Below are 17,298 nucleotides of genomic sequence, written 5' to 3'. Positions count from 1 at the left end.
AACTCTAGGCGGCCTATTACTCTTTCTCAGCAAGAACTGCCTTCTCTCTTTGTTTAATGTGGGGATGACAGTGCCTTTGTGTTAGTAGATTTCACCATGATCTGTATCACATAATATAGTCACCACCGCTCACTAGGCTTAGTGGGACAGGGGAAGTGACCTACCGGGTGGGGGGTGGGGTGGAATAAAACAAAGGGGGAAAGGGATAAGAAAAAAAAAAAAAATCAAGAGATTAGAGGACCAGATAGGCTAAATCAGGGAGAACAGTTTTCTATCAAAATCCTGCCTTGGGGCGCCTGGGTGGCTCAGTCAGTTAAGGGTCTGACTTTGGCTCAGGTCATGATCTCATGGTTCGTGGGTTCGAGCCCCACATCGGGCTCCGTGCTGACAGCTCAGAACCTGGAGCCCGCTTTGGATTCCGTGTCTCCCTTTCTCTCTGCCCCTCCCCTGCTCGTGCTCTGTCTCACCTACCCACCCCCCCAAACTAAATAAACATTAAAAAACTAAAAATAAAAATCCTGCCTTCCCGTGGCAAATGGCATGGTGGTGCAAGCACGGGGGCTTCGATTACGTCCTTAAAGCATTTATTACAAGGCCTCTTACATAACACTCCCCTGACTCCAAAGCAGACTTTAGAGATAAGAAATCTCTCTGTATTTCCTAAAACATTGGGTTCTATAGGCCTTTGGCTCCTCGTCCATGACACCAGTCCCCATGGCCCTATTCCAGCTTTCTCTGTTGCCTTTTCTTTGGAAAGTAGCATATTCATGTGTTTCCTCGGGCCCACATTCAGGATAACTAGTCCATTTCCCTAATCTTGCCAATGAGGCAATTATATGTAGAGGGAATCACAAAATTGCCATGCCAAGGTAGACAAAAAAAAAATGTAGTTTTTCCATATATGATTTGACATTTATAATGAGCACTTCTACTACACGCGCGCGCACACACACACACGCGCGCACACACAATTATCTCCCTACTAAGTAGAATGAAAATGTCTCTAAGTAACAGTTTCTACTTCATGGCTCACACCAATATTCAGAGTTCATTTCTCCAGCCCCTGCTCCTCTCCAAGATGAATTTAGAAATTTAGGGAGGGAGATCATCTATAACACAGGGACTACAAAAATGTAAGCCTCATATTCTCATGCGCAGAGCTTTACATCGTCCTGCAGCCTCCCTGTTTACCCCCAACCACGATTCTTGTTTCCTTTAACATGTAGCACCTTGCTGTCCTCCAATTCCAAAACCTGGGACTTGTGTTTTTGTTGCCTGGCATCTTGATTCTCGGTGACCATTTCGACTTCAGTAACCGGTCTGCGTGTCTGTGCAGATGGCTCGGGCCCTGGAATTCGGGTTGGCGCTCTGGCAAGGAGATCTGCCCCGCGGCACTCAGCTCTAGGGCCGATCCACCCCCACTTCCTGGCCTTCTCTTCCAAACCCTCCAGGAAGCATCCTTACGTAGCTCTTTGATGCTCTGCAAGGAAATTGCATTCTACCTGCCTTCTCCATCAAAGGAGGCTGCAATTCCAAAGCATACAGCATCAGAAGGTTTTTTTCCGTTGCAACCACCCTCCCAATTAAGTCGGTGCCATCTAGAGAACAATGAATCCCCAGAGAAGCACATGGAGCTAAACTTCTCTGACTTTGGTATTCCCTTAAAATTATCCAGGTATTTCTGAATCACATCCTCTCCATGCCCGGATGTGGCAGTAAACACGTGGGGCAAAGACCCTGGTGACTAATCTCTGTTCAAATTCTCTCCTCTCCTTTTCTCCTAGAATTCCACAGGACGAGAGGGAACAGGCTTTGAGTTTCCCTTCTTTGTCATGTCCTTCTTGCCCTACCCCGACACACAGAAGACTTGAGAATCTAGTTTGGTGGGGCCGGATGACCCTTGATGATAAAGGTGGAGAAGAAGGGGTTCATAAAACACTTCTCTTTCTTAACGAACACTGGCTTTCAAGCTGACTGGCTTCCTGCTTTATTAGAATCTGAATCTCAAAACTTTCTTTCTCTTCCTATCTGTGCAACGATTCTAACCTCCTTCCCAAAACTTAAAAACAAACGTACGTCTTAGGATGAGCAGGAAGAAGGTCGTGTCACGGACAGGCTTCAACATACCATCTCTTTACTACGTGTTTGCACGGGTAAACCCTGCAGATGCCTTGACTGAGGACAAAGAGAGCGTCCTGGAATAAGCGTGTACTAGCTCACGAGAGCCGTGCACAACTCTTCCCACCTCTGTGTTTAATTAAGGCAACCTGGTAATCTGACGTCAACCGTGTCTGTGGCACGTATGCTACGGACATCAGTAAATGTTGCGCGACAAACCAAGGGGGGTTTACTGTGGGGTTCGTTTTGTTTCGTGCTTGCAGAACACCGTTAAACATTTAGCAGCACACCGCCGTATTGGGTAGCCTCAAAAACAAAAACCAAGTTTCCACCCAGAGAAAAGCTGTTGCCCACATGTGGGCCACCTACACATCAGGACGTCAGTAGTGCTGTCTCAGAAATGCAGTTGCGTCACATCTGCCTCAATACAGGCAGCGTATCAAGGGCAGTATGTCTGCACCGATCTTCGTGACAAATTGTGTTTCTATCATCTCAGAGAAGCCCAGATGTAGAGAGCGCTAAATGCTGACAATGGAAGACAATGGCCGCCATATATTTTTCCCGGATACGTCAGGCCATAGTTGATGTAATATTTTAAGGTCACTCGTGGTATATGGCTAATAGCCAATATTTTTAACAGAACTTTTAAACTGCTGTGTTTTTGTAGAATAAATAAAAATCCCTTCCTTTATACTTCATTTTTAATCTGTTTTTCCTGGGTTTTGTTTGTTTGTTTTTTTGTTTTTGTTTTTCCTGTTAAAACCGGAAACATCTTATGGATCGTAGCCATGGGGAATGATACGTTAACAGCAGATTCCTGCTAAGTCTTCCCAATTTACTAGAATGTGTACTTAACAAAGGTCAGTAGCAACAACAAGAAACAACATCGATCGAGGACCAAAATTAAGGACAAGATCACCTCAGAAAAGATAAATGGTTCACGTCTACTATACCTCCGTTGTCTGTACAATAAAGGCAGTGAGAGCCTTATTCTGGAAAACTGTTTTTATTTTACCTTGGTCTTGGAATCTAAATTATTTCGAGTATGTTTGATGTGTGAAACTGGAAAATGAGTTAGACAGAATAATAAGAAAAACGAACAAGCGAACATCACTTGAATGTGTGCTGTTCAACTTTCCTTCATACATGCGAATAGGGGAAGATTGTATAGAGCCAGCAGCACTGGTGTGATAAAGGGGACTTAAGGCATAGTTTTAGAGGGATGCGTCTGAACTCTTTATTTTTTTCTTAATTTTTTAGTGTTTAACTTATTTTTGAGACAGAGAGTGCAAGTGGAGAAGGGGCAGAGAGAGAGGGACACGGAATCTGAAGCAGGCTCCGGGCTCGGAGCTGTCAGCACAGGGCCCGACGCGGGGCTCAAGCTCACGGACCATGAGATCACGACCTGAGCGAAAGCCGGATGCCCAACCGACTGAGCCACCCAGGCGCCCCTGAATCCGAGCTTGTGCAGAAAACTTGCACCCCGCACGTCTCCCACATGATTCTGTGTGTGTGTGCATGTATGTGTATGCACGTGTGTTTTCAACTTTTCATAGGAAAATACATATTTCCCAAAACACACGAACATGAGCTATTCATATTAGGTCATAAAGGGATGACATTCTGAGCTGGATAATCGTGTGTTGTGTGAGGCTGTATAGCCACATTCCTGGCCCCCACCTACTAGATGGCCCTCTTGCGGTTGTTACAACCTAAACTGTCCCCGGACGTGGTTGGATATCCCGGGGCGGGGGGGGGGGGGGGAAGCCACGTCTGAACCAGTTGAGAACCACTGATTTAGGGAAAATGAAAAGAAACTCTTGTGTGGAGTGGAGTTTCCAGGTGGATTAAAGAACTAAAATGTCTCAAAAAGAGAATCATAATAATACTAGAAGATAGTATATTTGCATCATATTGGTTAAATTAGTGTGTGTGGGTGTGGTGCAACATGGGTGGCTTGGGGGTTGGGCGTCTGGCTCCTGATATCAGCTCAGGTCGTGATCTCTTTTGGTTGTGGGATCAAGCCCAGCGTTGGGCTCCAAGGTGAGCATGGAGACCGCTCGGGGTTCCCTCCCTGCCACTCACATGGGTGTGCTCTCTCCCTCTCTCGAAATGAATGAATGAATTAATAAAACATAGTGTGTGTTTTGGAGTTAACTAATTGAGGATGATGTCCTTAAGCAGGACAGGAAAGGCTGTAAGGGATTTGATCACATGGAAATTAAAAACTTTTTTAGGGTAAAAGATGCTGGAAGAAAAGCTAAAATATAAATCACAGAGTGCATAAAAATACTTGGGACATATTATAAATTCCCAAATAATCGACAAGGCTTGTTTTGTTCATAAAACAAATTACTGCTGAGAAAAGTGGAACCCTTATATTTGAGGCCTAATACAGCTTTCTCCTACTGTGGGTGCTTTCTCAATTCTTTATTTTAAAAAACAAAATACCATTGTGAGAACATACCAAATTGACAGACCTATTCAGTGCTAACTTTAACTAATTGTAGAGATCACCTGACATAATTTGCCAGAAATGAAAAGGAATAGAATAATTTGTTAGACAGTTATAAAAAACAAACTTTCAGAAATTACATTACGAAGCAAAAATGTGCTCTTATGATTTTTCTAATTCTTCTTTTCAATTTTCTTACATTCTACATACAAACTAAATTTCTTTTAGCTGCCTGTCTGTACCTATCATCCCATCTCTTTCTAAGGCCCTTGAACATGCTTTTCTCTTTGGAACACGATAGAAATCTTCCATAATACTTTCACCTGCCTCCTGTTCATCTCTTGGATCTCAATTTCACCATTGCTTCCTCTGTGAAACATTTCCTTACTTCACAGACTTAATTGCTTTCCTTTGATTATATGCTCTCATATCACTCGACGCTTCTTCACGGGACTTATTACAGTTGGAAGCCAACTATTTATTGGCCATCTGCTTTTAATAACAAAGCGATGCTGAGAGGGAGCCATAATAGGCATAGAAATTTGGACAACGGACTTTGGGAGAGAATGAAGAGCAGAGAGAAAAAGATACTTGACCTTCAAAAATGTACTTTATCAAAGGAGTTTCAAATAGCACCCCCCGGGGGGCACCTGGTCGTCTGACTCTGTTCCTGGGAACTGTCAAATTCAGAACTGTCTACATTTTGGGTGGCCAAATTTATAAATTGCTTTGTATACGTTTAGGAACCAAACAGTAATCAATTTCAAATTCTCCTACCACAGATATGTCCATAATCTATGCTCCAAGTCTGGTGAGGAACTAAGATAATCCTTAAATAAAATTTCTATACTCGGATGGTATATTTCAGTTGACACGGGCTCTATTTTCTGTCAAGCCAGTAATTAAGAGGTCAGAAAATCAGAAGAATGTACATGGCTATCATTAGTTTTGCCCTCAGAATGTTCTTAAATCACTCGTATTCCCTGTAGTCTTTAAGCCTTGTGCGTATCGCCAAGCAGTAATCCCTTCAAAGCGCAGAGCGGTGGAAGAATGACAACGCTTTGCATCCCCTCAGAAGTCAGAACAGAGCTGTGGATTAACACTGTATGTGAAGGAAACCTAGAATGAACCCGAGATGCCCGAAAAACCGCAAAATACGTTCACAAAGCAGCAGCAGCAGCTTTCCCCGAATACTGACTTCCAGCATTCTTGGGTAAGCTGTTGTTCTCATTAACACAGATACAGAACATAAAATGAAGAAGGCCAGGATCATCTTCTCAAATCTGGAAATCCGCTGTCAACAAAATTAAACTCCCAAAGACATTTCAATTAACATGTTGCTATTCCTTAATATTGGGACCCTTATTTAATTCAGTTCTTTATCTATATCCCTACCCAATAATTTATGGGCATTCCATTTTTCACATTTTTTCATTCTTTCATGTGTTCAAGATACGTCTATATCTATATCTATATCTATATCTATATCTATATCTATATCTTTAACTGCGAATAAAATCATGTTATCCTACGTCTTCGACCCCTTCATTACCAAAGGTCAAGGTGAAGTTGGGGCCCACACAACTGGAATAACACCTCACCTCTCTAGATAGCCTCAATCCCATCAACGCATTACAGAGTGAGTGTTATACATCCTTGGATTAAGTTTGCTTTTCCCCTGACAGATGTACATTGTGCACCTTGCACAACAGAACTTTCTCTTTCACCTGCAGGGATCCAGAGATAACCCCAGATATCCCTGCTTCCCTATACTTTGGAACTCACACTCACCTGCCTTGAACCCACTCAATCTCATGCAGTCCCTTACCCTCACTTATGTCAGTCACTTCGAGAAACCCTCGGCTCATATCTCCCTAATCTTGCACACTCTAATCCCGATGAAGTCTTTGTACATCCCCTTCTTTCTCTTTATTGTATGTTTGTATTTTTTATTTTCTTAAACATTTTTTTTTTTTTTAATTTTTTTTTTCAACGTTTTTTATTTATTTTTGGGACACAGAGAGACAGAGCATGAACGCGGGAGGGGCAGAGAGAGAGGGAGACACAGAATCGGAAACAGGCTCCAGGCTCCGAGCCATCAGCCCAGAGCCCGACGCGGGGCTCGAACTCACGGACCGCGAGATCATGACCTGGCTGAAGTCGGACGCTTAACCGACTGCGCCACCCAGGCGCCCCTCTTAAACATTTTTTTAAGTTTATTTATTTATGTTGAGCGAGAGACACAGTGTAAGTAGGGGAGGGGCAGAGAGAGAAGGAGAGAGAGAGACAGAACCCCAAGTAGGCTCTGCACTGTCAGCACAGAGCCTGACGTTGGGCTCAAACGGTGAGATCATGACCTGAGCCAAAATCAAGACTGCATTGCTTAACCAACTGAGCCAACCGAGTGCCCCTAAACATTTTTTTTAACATTTTATTTATTCTGGGGGGCGGGGGGGAGAAGGGGCTGAGAGAGGGGGGTGTTAAAGGATCCGAAGCGGGCTCTGCACTGACAGGCTGACTTCAGCAGGCCCAATGTGGGGCTCGAACCCAGGAACCGAGATCATGACCTGAGCCGAAGTTGGGTGCTCAACCGACCGAGCCACCCAGGTGCCCCTGTTTTGTCTGTATTGTTAACTCCCCCTTAATGGCTGCAACCCATCCACCGTGCCTTCCGCAACCCACGGTCCACCAGCACCAAAATGTCCTATGTGTGTACGCTCAACTTCTTGACTCTTTCCTTCCTCTGAGGACACCGCTGCACACTTTCAAGTGATGGCCGTTTCTTCTTCCACACCCATCCCACCACTCGGCCTGGAAGTGGAATAGATGTCCTCCGGGGTCCACATCTCTGCCTCCAGATCATTCTCCCTCTCTCTATCTCAAATAGCCCAGCTCTGAATTTACCGTTATCCTATTGCGTTGCCCACAACCTCTCACTGTTGCTGCCGTCTACTCCTCTCCTCGTGCTCGATCATGATTCACTGACCCTCTCTCCAGCAACAACCCAGGGCAACTTCAACACGCACTAGATAATTCTTCCCACCCCCGGGCTTTAAGCTCCTTTCCTCCAAGGGTGTTCTCCACAACCTACCACGGTACTGTCCCCGATGATCACCTCTGTGGCCCGTACTGTCCCATATGGTGGTCACTGGCCACTTGGGGCTTCACACGTGGGTAGTCCAGAGGTTTTTGGACGGTCGTGTTTTCAATTTCATTGGCCTCCATGTACGTTTTTTTTTTTTTTCCAACGTTTTTTAATTTATTTTTGGGACAGAGAGAGACAGAGCATGAACGGGGAAGGGGCAGAGAGAGAGGGAGACACAGAATCGGAAACAGGCTCCAGGCTCCGAGCCATCAGCCCAGAGCCTGACGCGGGGCTCGAACTCACGGACCGCGAGATCGTGACCTGGCTGAAGTCGGACGCTTAACCGACTGCGCCACCCAGGCGCCCCGGCTTCCATGTACGTTTTAATTTCCTCTTTAATTTCTTGGCTAACCCATCCATTTTGTAGTATGTTCTTTAATCTCCAAGTATTCACTGTCTTTCCCAATTTTTTCTTGGGGTGGATTTTGAGCTGCACAGCGTTGCGGTCTGAAAATATGCAAGGTACGACCTCGATCTTTTTGTACTTGTTGAGGCACATGTGGGTAATCCAAACTGAGATGTACTGAAAGTGTAAAATACACACTCGAGTTCAACAATTTAATAGAAAAAAATGTAAAATATGTCACTAATATTTTTATATTCGTTAATGTTACAATGATAATCTCTGGATATTTACATTAAATAAATATTTCTTAAGTGCCAGGTACTAGAAAATTTACAATGAGGTTCATGAACCACATCATGTTTCTATTGGTCAGCTCTGATGTAGACATTCCCGTGACGAATAACTATAAACCCTCCATAGTCTCAATTTAATTTACCCTCTCTGACAACCACCTCCTACCTTTCCAGCTCACTCCCTCTGGTTTACCACCAGGAAGCTCTGAGCCTGCTCCTTTTCCACTCTTCCTCTTGCCTTTGATGTTTTCCCTTCATTCTTTTTCCATTTAAATTTCATAATCAACGACCATAAGGGTCTGTTCCCATCCATTCTCAATTCTCTTGCTCTTCTTTCATTTTAACTTCGTTGCTTCGGGGGCACCTGGGTGGCTCAGGTCATGATCTCACAGTATGTGTGCTGACAGCTCCGAGCCTGGAGTCTGCTTCAGATTTTGTGCCACCCCCCCCCCCCTTGTGCTTTCTCTCTCTCTCAAAAATAAATAGACATTAAAATAAAACAATAACTTCGTTACTTGGTGAAACCACAGCCTTGGTTAAAACAACCTTCCACCTGTGTCCTCCTATGCCACCGAACACGTCTGGACAAAAATGCACAGCCATACGGATTGCTCTCATTTTCGCTTCAAGGACTTAATCCTCTAATCCAGTGGTTCTCAAGCTTTCCTGGGAAGAAGAATCTCCTGGAGGGCGTCTCATCCCAGGGTTAAATATTTGCCAGGTCTGGCATGGGGCCCAATAATTTGCATTTCTAGCAATTTCTCGGGTAGAGGTGAGCCTGCTGGTCATGGAACCACACTCTGAGAACCACTGCTCACCCTTAATTCTATCCAGGCAACATACTGTATCTCCCTCATCTATTCACCCTACCATTCTTCCAGATAAAGAATTTACACCTTATTTTGTCTCTCCAAACCTTCAACAAATTCACTCTCATCCTCACTCTGGCTGATGTCTTCACTTCATGCTTCAATGGGAACTTTGAAGAACAAAATTAGAGGGGGGCTTGTGCATTCTCTCAAAACCACTCCACCTTCCTTCTTCCAGCTGCAACCATATACTCTTCTTGCAATCTGTGCTATGGATGAATCTTCTCTGCAACTTCCTACAACCAGTTTTCTCACGGGAAGTCATTCCCTTACCTCTCACCCCTCAATGCCTGGTTCTGGCCAAGTCTCTCTTCCTCCTCCTACATCAACAAGTAAGTATTCCTTCTTTCCCCAATAGATTACAGATGTGCTCTTTCTCGCATATTAAGATTAATTGCCTCACTCTTTCCCATTTTTTCACCAGCCTCTGCTCTAGTTCTCTGTTCCCATTTACAGAAAAGTATTCAAAATGATCGCTTGTGTCCATTGTCTCTCATTTCCTTTTTCTGCAATCACTTTGAAAACTACTCCAATCAACCGTTTCCCCCTCAATCCATAAGAACTCTTTTGTCAAGATCACCAATAACCTCCATGTTGCTAAATCCAACGTTCAATTTTTGGTGCTTATGTTACTTGACCTTTCACTCTCAATGGACTCTCGTCCATTTCCTGGTGCTTTCCTATACATTCTGCACTTATCTTTCGGGACACTACACTTTCTTGGTTTTCCTCCCACCTCACTCAACAGCTCTTTTTCAGTCCCCTCTGTTCATTCCTCTTTCCCCCTAAGGTAGTAACAATGAAGTATCGCAGGTTTGTTTCTTGGTCTTCTTTTCCTCTCTATCTATACCCAATCCCTTGGTGACCTTATCATTTTCCATGACGTTAAATGGCATTGAAATGTCAGTGACCCCCCCAAATTCATACCTCCAGCCCAAATATGGTTCCCGAACGTCACACGTTTTCCAACTGTCACCCCGACATTTCCTTTTGGATTTCTAAGCAACTTCTCAAACTCAGAACGTCCTAAATTGATCTCATTCTCCTCCCTCATTCAAAACCTGCTCCTACCACTGTCTTAACATTAGAAGCTAATGATGACTCCATCTTTCAAATTGCTGAGAGCAAAATCCCGGAGTCATCCTTGAAATCTTTCATGAGATCTTACATCTCTCATCCCACCTTACTAGAAATTCTACTGCCTGTACTTTCAAAATAGATCCACAAGCCGACTACTTCTCACCACCTACACTAGTCTAAGGCGCCGTCATATTTTGCCTGGATTACCGCACTCTCCTGGAAACCGGTCCCGCTGCCTCTGCATTTGCCTCCATGTAGTCCAGTCTCTACAGAGAAGCCAGAATGACTTAAAACCGACTTATTACGCAGTCCCTCTGCCCCAAATCCTCCAATGGCTTCCCTGCTCACTCAGAGCGAAGACCAAAATACTTCAAGTAGCCCAACATAACCCATGGTTATATCAAGTGGGTAATCTCCCACTCTAGGGCCTTTCTTCCAGCATATCTCAATCAACTACTGTCACACCTAATGCAGAGCAAACACTCAACAAATGCAGTGGCATATGTAAACGAATGAGAAGAGTCGTGAGTTAAAAAGAAATAACATTCAGGGGCACCTGGGTGGCTCAGTCGGTTGAGAGTCAGACTTCGGCTCAGGTCATGATCTCACAGTCTGTGAGTTCAAGTCCTACATCGGGCTCGCTGCTGTCAGCCTGTCAGGGCGGAGCCTCCTTTGGATCCAGTCTCCCAATCTCTGCCCCTCCCCCACTCACACTCTCTCTCTCTCTCTCAAAAAATGAAAAGAAAAGAAAAGAGAAAAGAGTAGCATTCTGCAAGTGTCTAAAGCCAGAAAAGTGCTTGGCATGTTCAAAAGGTCAAGTGAAAGGAGATAAAGTTGTAGTACAAAGATTTTCATCAGTCAGGGTCTGCAGGCCATAGGAAGGGTTGTGGAGCTTATATTTGAAGCGTGATGGAAAGATATTGAAGATCCTTGAATGGCATTTATATGCTTCCATTTCTCATTAATAAGGATCACGCTCAGTTCGATGGAGATTTGACTATAGGTTGATAAGGTCAAAGCTTATTACGATGGTCCAAATCAGGGAGGATGATAGCTTACATTATTACGATGGACCTACTGGAAGTGGGCCAAAGTGCAGGAGGTCTAGGCAATTGTCTTAAATGGCCTAAATAAAATTAGTTTGTCGAGAAAGTTTTTATATTTTCATTTTGAATCATGAGGTCCTTATACTTGCAAATTAAGTTACTAAGAGCTTCAAAAACTTACCACAATAAAAACACTGAAGTACCTTTTTTCTACTTTGAAGTTTGCCATGAAAGATAAGTCAAAGTCATGATTTTGGAGTATCAAAACTAAAATCTACACTCTGGAAAAGTCCAACGGTTTTAAAAGGAAATGTATGAGGCTATTTGAAAGAGGACTCCATAAACAACACAGGGTTTTTTTGGCTTCCATAATTCAAAGTTTCTTTTAATTGGGTCTCACAGATTAATGGAATTTTAGAAGTTACTTGAATAAAATTATTCCTGTCCCAATGCACCTTTTTTTTTAAATGGTGAAAAAAACGCGTATTTGTATTTCACCAGCTGGACACAGTTTAGATGATCCGAATTTTGCTGGCAACATCCAATGCATCATAGTCAGGAGCCAGTCACACAACTGCCTTTTCTCCATCGGGCCTGATCAGGGTGTTGACCTTGGCCACGTCAATGTCATAGAGCTTCTTCATAGCCTGTCTGATCTGGTGCTTGTCGGCCTTGACATCCACAACGAACACAAGTGTGTCGTTGTCTTCTATTCTCTTCATGGCTGACTGGGTAGTCAGGGGGAACTTGGTGATGGCATAGTGGTCAAGCTGGTTTCTCCTGGGGCCCTTCTTTCAAGGATATTTGCTGCCTTCAGAGATGCAGTGTCTTAGGCCATTGGAATGTAGGTGATAGGAGGATCTTTCTTTTGTGACTGTGGCCACCTTTCAGCACCATTTTCTTGGCCTTCAAAGCCTTGGCTTTGGCTTTGGCAGGAGCAGCGTCTTCCTTCTTTGCCTCCTGCACCGTCTTTGTGAAAGGCCAAGGAGGGGCGCCTGGGTGGCGCAGTCGGTTAAGCGTCCGACTTCAGCCAGGTTACGATCTCGTGGTCCGTGAGTTCGAGCCCCGCGATGATCTCGCGGTCCGTGAGTTCGAGCCCCGCGATGATCTCGCGGTCCGTGAGTTCGAGCCCCGCGTCAGGCTCTGGGCTGATGGCTCGGAGCCTGGAGCCTGTTTCCGATTCTGTGTCTCCCTCTCTCTCTGACCCTCCCCCGTTCATGCTCTGTCTCTCTCTGTCCCAAAAATAAATAAAAAACGTTGAAAAAAAAATTTAAAAAAATAAAAAAAAAAAAAAAAAAGAAAGGCCAAGGAACCATTTTTAATCACTTAAACTCCTAATACATTATTTGACAATAAAACAAAGACTCTATTGTTTTCCCAATTTGGGTAAAATCCAATACGTAGATTCATTCTGAAGTTATTCTAGGAAAATCCTTAAAAACTTTCACCTTTACAGGAGCCTCAGTGCTTCCGTCCCTCCTTACCAGACAGGGTCTCAATTCTATTGCAAGTTTTTAGAAGAAAACAGAAACAATTCTTCCTTTCCATAGAATAATAGCTACCACTTATCGAGTACTACATACGACACTGTGCTAAAGTGCTCTTCCTTTATTATAACATCTAACCATCTACAACAACTTCATGAAATAGGTACCATTATTATCAACATGCTGTGGATGAAGAATCTAAGACTCAGTGAGAGTAAGTAACTTAACCAACACCACACACTCTAGATGGGAAAGTAGTGATGTGAATCCAAATCTAATGTGGCCTGTTTTCTTTGCATTTCAATAACCTCTATATAATTCCAGAACCTTTCTAGAAGTCTACTTTTCACATAGATAAGAAACAGAATTTATACACATTAAGAGGAATCATCATTCTTGTAGCTTCCCAACATACATCTTCCCCGGATAGGTAGCTACCTTGCCTAATATTTGAAAATATTACCAGGGTGCGTGGGTGGCTCAGTTGGTTAAGCGTATGCCTCTGGATTTCGGCTCAGGTCATGATCTCGCAGTTCCTGAGTTCAAGCCCCATGTCAAGCTGTGAGCTGGCAGTGCAGAGCCAACTTGGGATTCTCTCTGTCTGCCTTCCCTCCCCCACTGCTTGCGCTCTCTCTCTCCCTCTCTCTCTCTCTCTCAAAATAAATAAATAAACTTTAAAAGAAAGAAAGAAAGAAAGAAAGAAAGAAAGAAAGAAAGAAGGAAAACGTTATCCTATGTGTTTGTGTCTCTTGATAATGCCTTACACCCTGTGGTTCTTTCTTCATTAAAATTAGACTTTGCGACGGAGAGTGATTTTTCTATGGAAGGGAGAATAAGAATGAATCCAACCAAAATAAAGACTCAACTGTTTTTGCACTTTGAAGATGCTTCCATTTTTCAAATCCAAGAAAATGGAAGATATCCTCCTTTGATAATCTTAAATCATGTAATATATGGATAGATTCCTAGGACTTCCTTGCCAGTTAGATCTTAAGAAAAACCAACTGTATCAATTTTCAATATCATGTCCTCCACCAGTGGTGTGATGAAATTTGTGATGCTATCTGAAAAACAGAAGGAAATACTTATGAAGCTGGATCATGCAGGGTCAAACTGAATCCTACCACATTAATTTTCTTTAATGCTTATTTATTTTTGAGAGACAGAGAGAGAGAGACAGAGACAGAATGTGAGTGGGGGACGGGTAGAGAGAGAGGGAGACACAGAATCGGAAGCAGGCTCCAGACTCCGAGCTGTCAGCACAGAGCCAGACACGGGGCTCGAACTCACCAACCGTGAGATCACGACCCGAGCTGAAGTCGGACACTTATCCGATTGAGCCACCCAGGCGCCCGTGAATCCTACCAAATTAACAGCCACTGGAGGTTCTATGAAATATTCAAATCAGATGTAAATTATATTTATAGTGCATTGATTTTACTCATCTAATTAGCAAAAATGTTACCATTACATTGTGACTTAGCTATTAGTTTTCATTTTTTAGGAGATTTTGTAATTTGACGATAGAACTCTGAATGGAAATTGGTAATCTTGAGTTCCTTGTGTAATACAAGATATCAAGTAAATCACAGCCTCTCTGAGTTTCAACTATTTCTAATGAACGGTGTAAAATCCGGTGGGAGGAACGTCAATGCCTTTGAAATGCTCTGAAGGGAGCAGGTCATATAAAAATGTTTGCTTAGATCGGTATTATTCATGGCATTTCGACTTTGGTGTTTGTGCCCCTGTGATCCTTACTTTGGTATCCCATAAGACTTTTGAAAAATTCTGGATGATGCAGTGTAATGTAGGGTTTCAAGCTGTTATATTTTCGGGCACTTTCTGAGAATTATCACCAATTAACACCTCTTTTCAGGAAGAATGCTTCATTACTTCCCTAATCAGTTAAAATAACATCTCCATCTGAACAAAGTTCAAATAGGCACATATACCAATAGCTCTTCGCTTGGATCCGTCTTATTTATTTTTACTGGTGTTACTATAATCAACGTGTAGGAATGCTGGGTAAAGAAATCTGCCAGACAGCAACCTCACTGTTATTCACAAAGTGAGTCCTAGCTTACTTTATAAATCGTGCTTACAAAAATCTGCTATTGAGCATAGCATACTGTGGAATTACGCAAATGGGATTAACTACTTACTTGGATGGCTATTATAATTATTGCCCTCTTATACATTTCACTAGCTTCATCTACCAGTGTTTTATTTCTCATCATCGCTATGTATCCGACGTATACTAGACATAATTGGAGATCTGTGCTGTCACTGACCACTGCGGCAGAGAAAACAGTGCTGACAATTTTACAGCTGTTCTTCTATACCTTGTGCCAGAAGCAAGACATATCACTTCTTACAGCTCGTTGTCCAGAACTACTTGCCTGACCCTACCTAAATGAAAGGATGTTGCAAAGTCTACTGTTTCAGAGGCCACAAAGGAAAGAGCTGGATATTGGCCTGATATCACAGGCACCTTTGACATATTACAACGTCAAAGAAATTTCTTCAACATTTATTCCACACACAACCAAAGTGTGGCCCATACTACCATTGAAACTGTGGATACTGCTAAATCTCACTTTCATTCATTCATTCATTCATTCATTCAACAAATACTTATTCAACTGTTACTATGTGCTAGGAATCGTGCCACCTCGACGGGGATACAGCAGTGAACAAAACACAGTCCTTACAGTCAACAATATTGCAACAATGTTGGTGACAATATGATAACTAGACTTACTGTGATGACTTTGGAAAATGTATATAAATATCAGATCACTACTTGTACACCTGAAACTCACACAATATTGTACGTCAATCATTCCTCAGTTAAAAAGACACCGTCCTTATCCTCATGAAACTTAAAATGTGGGAACAGAGAAAACGAATAACCACTGCAGGGGCCTGCGAAAATTTTGACGCTAAAAGAATGGAAACCTTGTATTCAGATTTCAAAGTGCAAATTACAGAGGAAGCAATTTTAGACAGCTCCCGCTAGATAAATTCACGTTGCAATAAATCATGGAAGTGAAAGATGAGGTTTAAAAAAGAATAAATAACCCCTGGCTTATAATGGTACCCGCGAGCCAACCAACTGGAAACAGACCACACAAAACGTAATACAAGCAACAAAAATACAGACGGGTGGTGGCCCAAGGGGAGGGGGTGGGAGAGGCGGCTGAAATAGGTGAATGGGATTAAGAGGTGCAAACTTCCACGTGCAGAATGCCCAAGTCATGGGTGTGAGAGGCGCAGCACTGGGAACACAGTCAACAACACTGTAATGGCACTGTGTGGAGACAGTGACTGCGCTAATCGTGGCAAATACAGCTTGTCGAATCGCCACCCTGTGCACCTGAAACGAACACAGGATTGTATGCCAACCACACTCCAATAATAAACAAACAAATAAATAAATAAAACGGAAGTGTGTTCAAAAAAGGGCACCCGCCTAACAGACTTGAGGCACTCTCTTAACTCTCTCCTTACTCACAGGCATATGAGAAGGCTTTTAAAATATATAAAAATTGGGGCGCCTCGGTGAGTGTATCAGTCGGTTCATTGCCCACCACTCGATTTCGGCGCAGGTCACGATCTCCCCATTCATGAGTTCGAGCCCCATGTCAGGCTGGGAGCTGGCAGTGTGGAGCTTCTTGTAGTTCTCTCTCTCTCCCCCTCTCTCTGCCCCTCCCTCACTTGCACTGGCTCTTTTAAAAAATAAATGGGGGGGGCACCTGGGTGGCTCAGTCGGTTGAGCGGCCGACTTCGGCTCAGGTCACGATCTCGCGGTCCGTGGGTTCGAGCCCCGCGTCGGGCTCTGTGCCGACAGCTCGGAGCCTGGAGCCTGTTTCCGATTCTGTGTCTCCCTCTCTCTGACCCTCCCCCGTTCATGCTCTGTCTCTCTCTGTCTCAAAAATAAATAAACGTTAAAAAAAATTAAAATAAATAAATAAATAAATAAATAAATAAATAAATAGGGGCACCTGGATGGCTCAGTTGGTTAAGCATCCAACTTTGGCTCAGGTCACGATCTCACAGTTCATGAGTTTGAGCCCCACGTTGGGCTCTGTGCTGACAGCTTGAGGCTGGAGCCAGCTTCTGATTCTGTGTCTCCCTCTCTCTCGGCCCCTCCCCTGCTCATGCTGTCTGTCAAAACGTAAATAAACATTAACATTTTTTTTTAAAAACTTACTAAAAATTTTAAAATATACTTTAAAAAAATAAGGAAATGAGTACTCCTACAATAAATAAATAAATAAATAAATAAATAAATAAAATGTATAAAAATTAAAAACAACACTTAAAACCTAAGAATAATGGGCAAAGACTGATCACATTTACAGGCCTTTTCACCAAGTATAAGGCAGACGGACTCATACCTAAAAACAATAAAAACTACCCAAGTTTGACCTCATGAAATGTTTTACCTGCTGAAATG

General features: G+C 43.1%; 1 pseudogene; it reads right to left on the bottom strand.

Moving 5' to 3' along the window:
- Positions 1-11,864: 11,864 nt before the first annotated feature.
- On the bottom strand, positions 11,865-15,073 carry LOC145713690 (large ribosomal subunit protein uL23 pseudogene; annotated as a pseudogene).
- Between the last annotated feature and the right edge of the window lie 2,225 nt (positions 15,074-17,298).

Source organism: Panthera onca, chromosome X (genome assembly GCF_046562875.1).
Source record: "Panthera onca isolate mPanOnc1 chromosome X, mPanOnc1 haplotype 2, whole genome shotgun sequence".
NCBI classification, from domain to species: domain Eukaryota; kingdom Metazoa; phylum Chordata; class Mammalia; order Carnivora; family Felidae; genus Panthera; species Panthera onca.
This window is presented reverse-complemented; position numbering and strand designations above follow the sequence as displayed.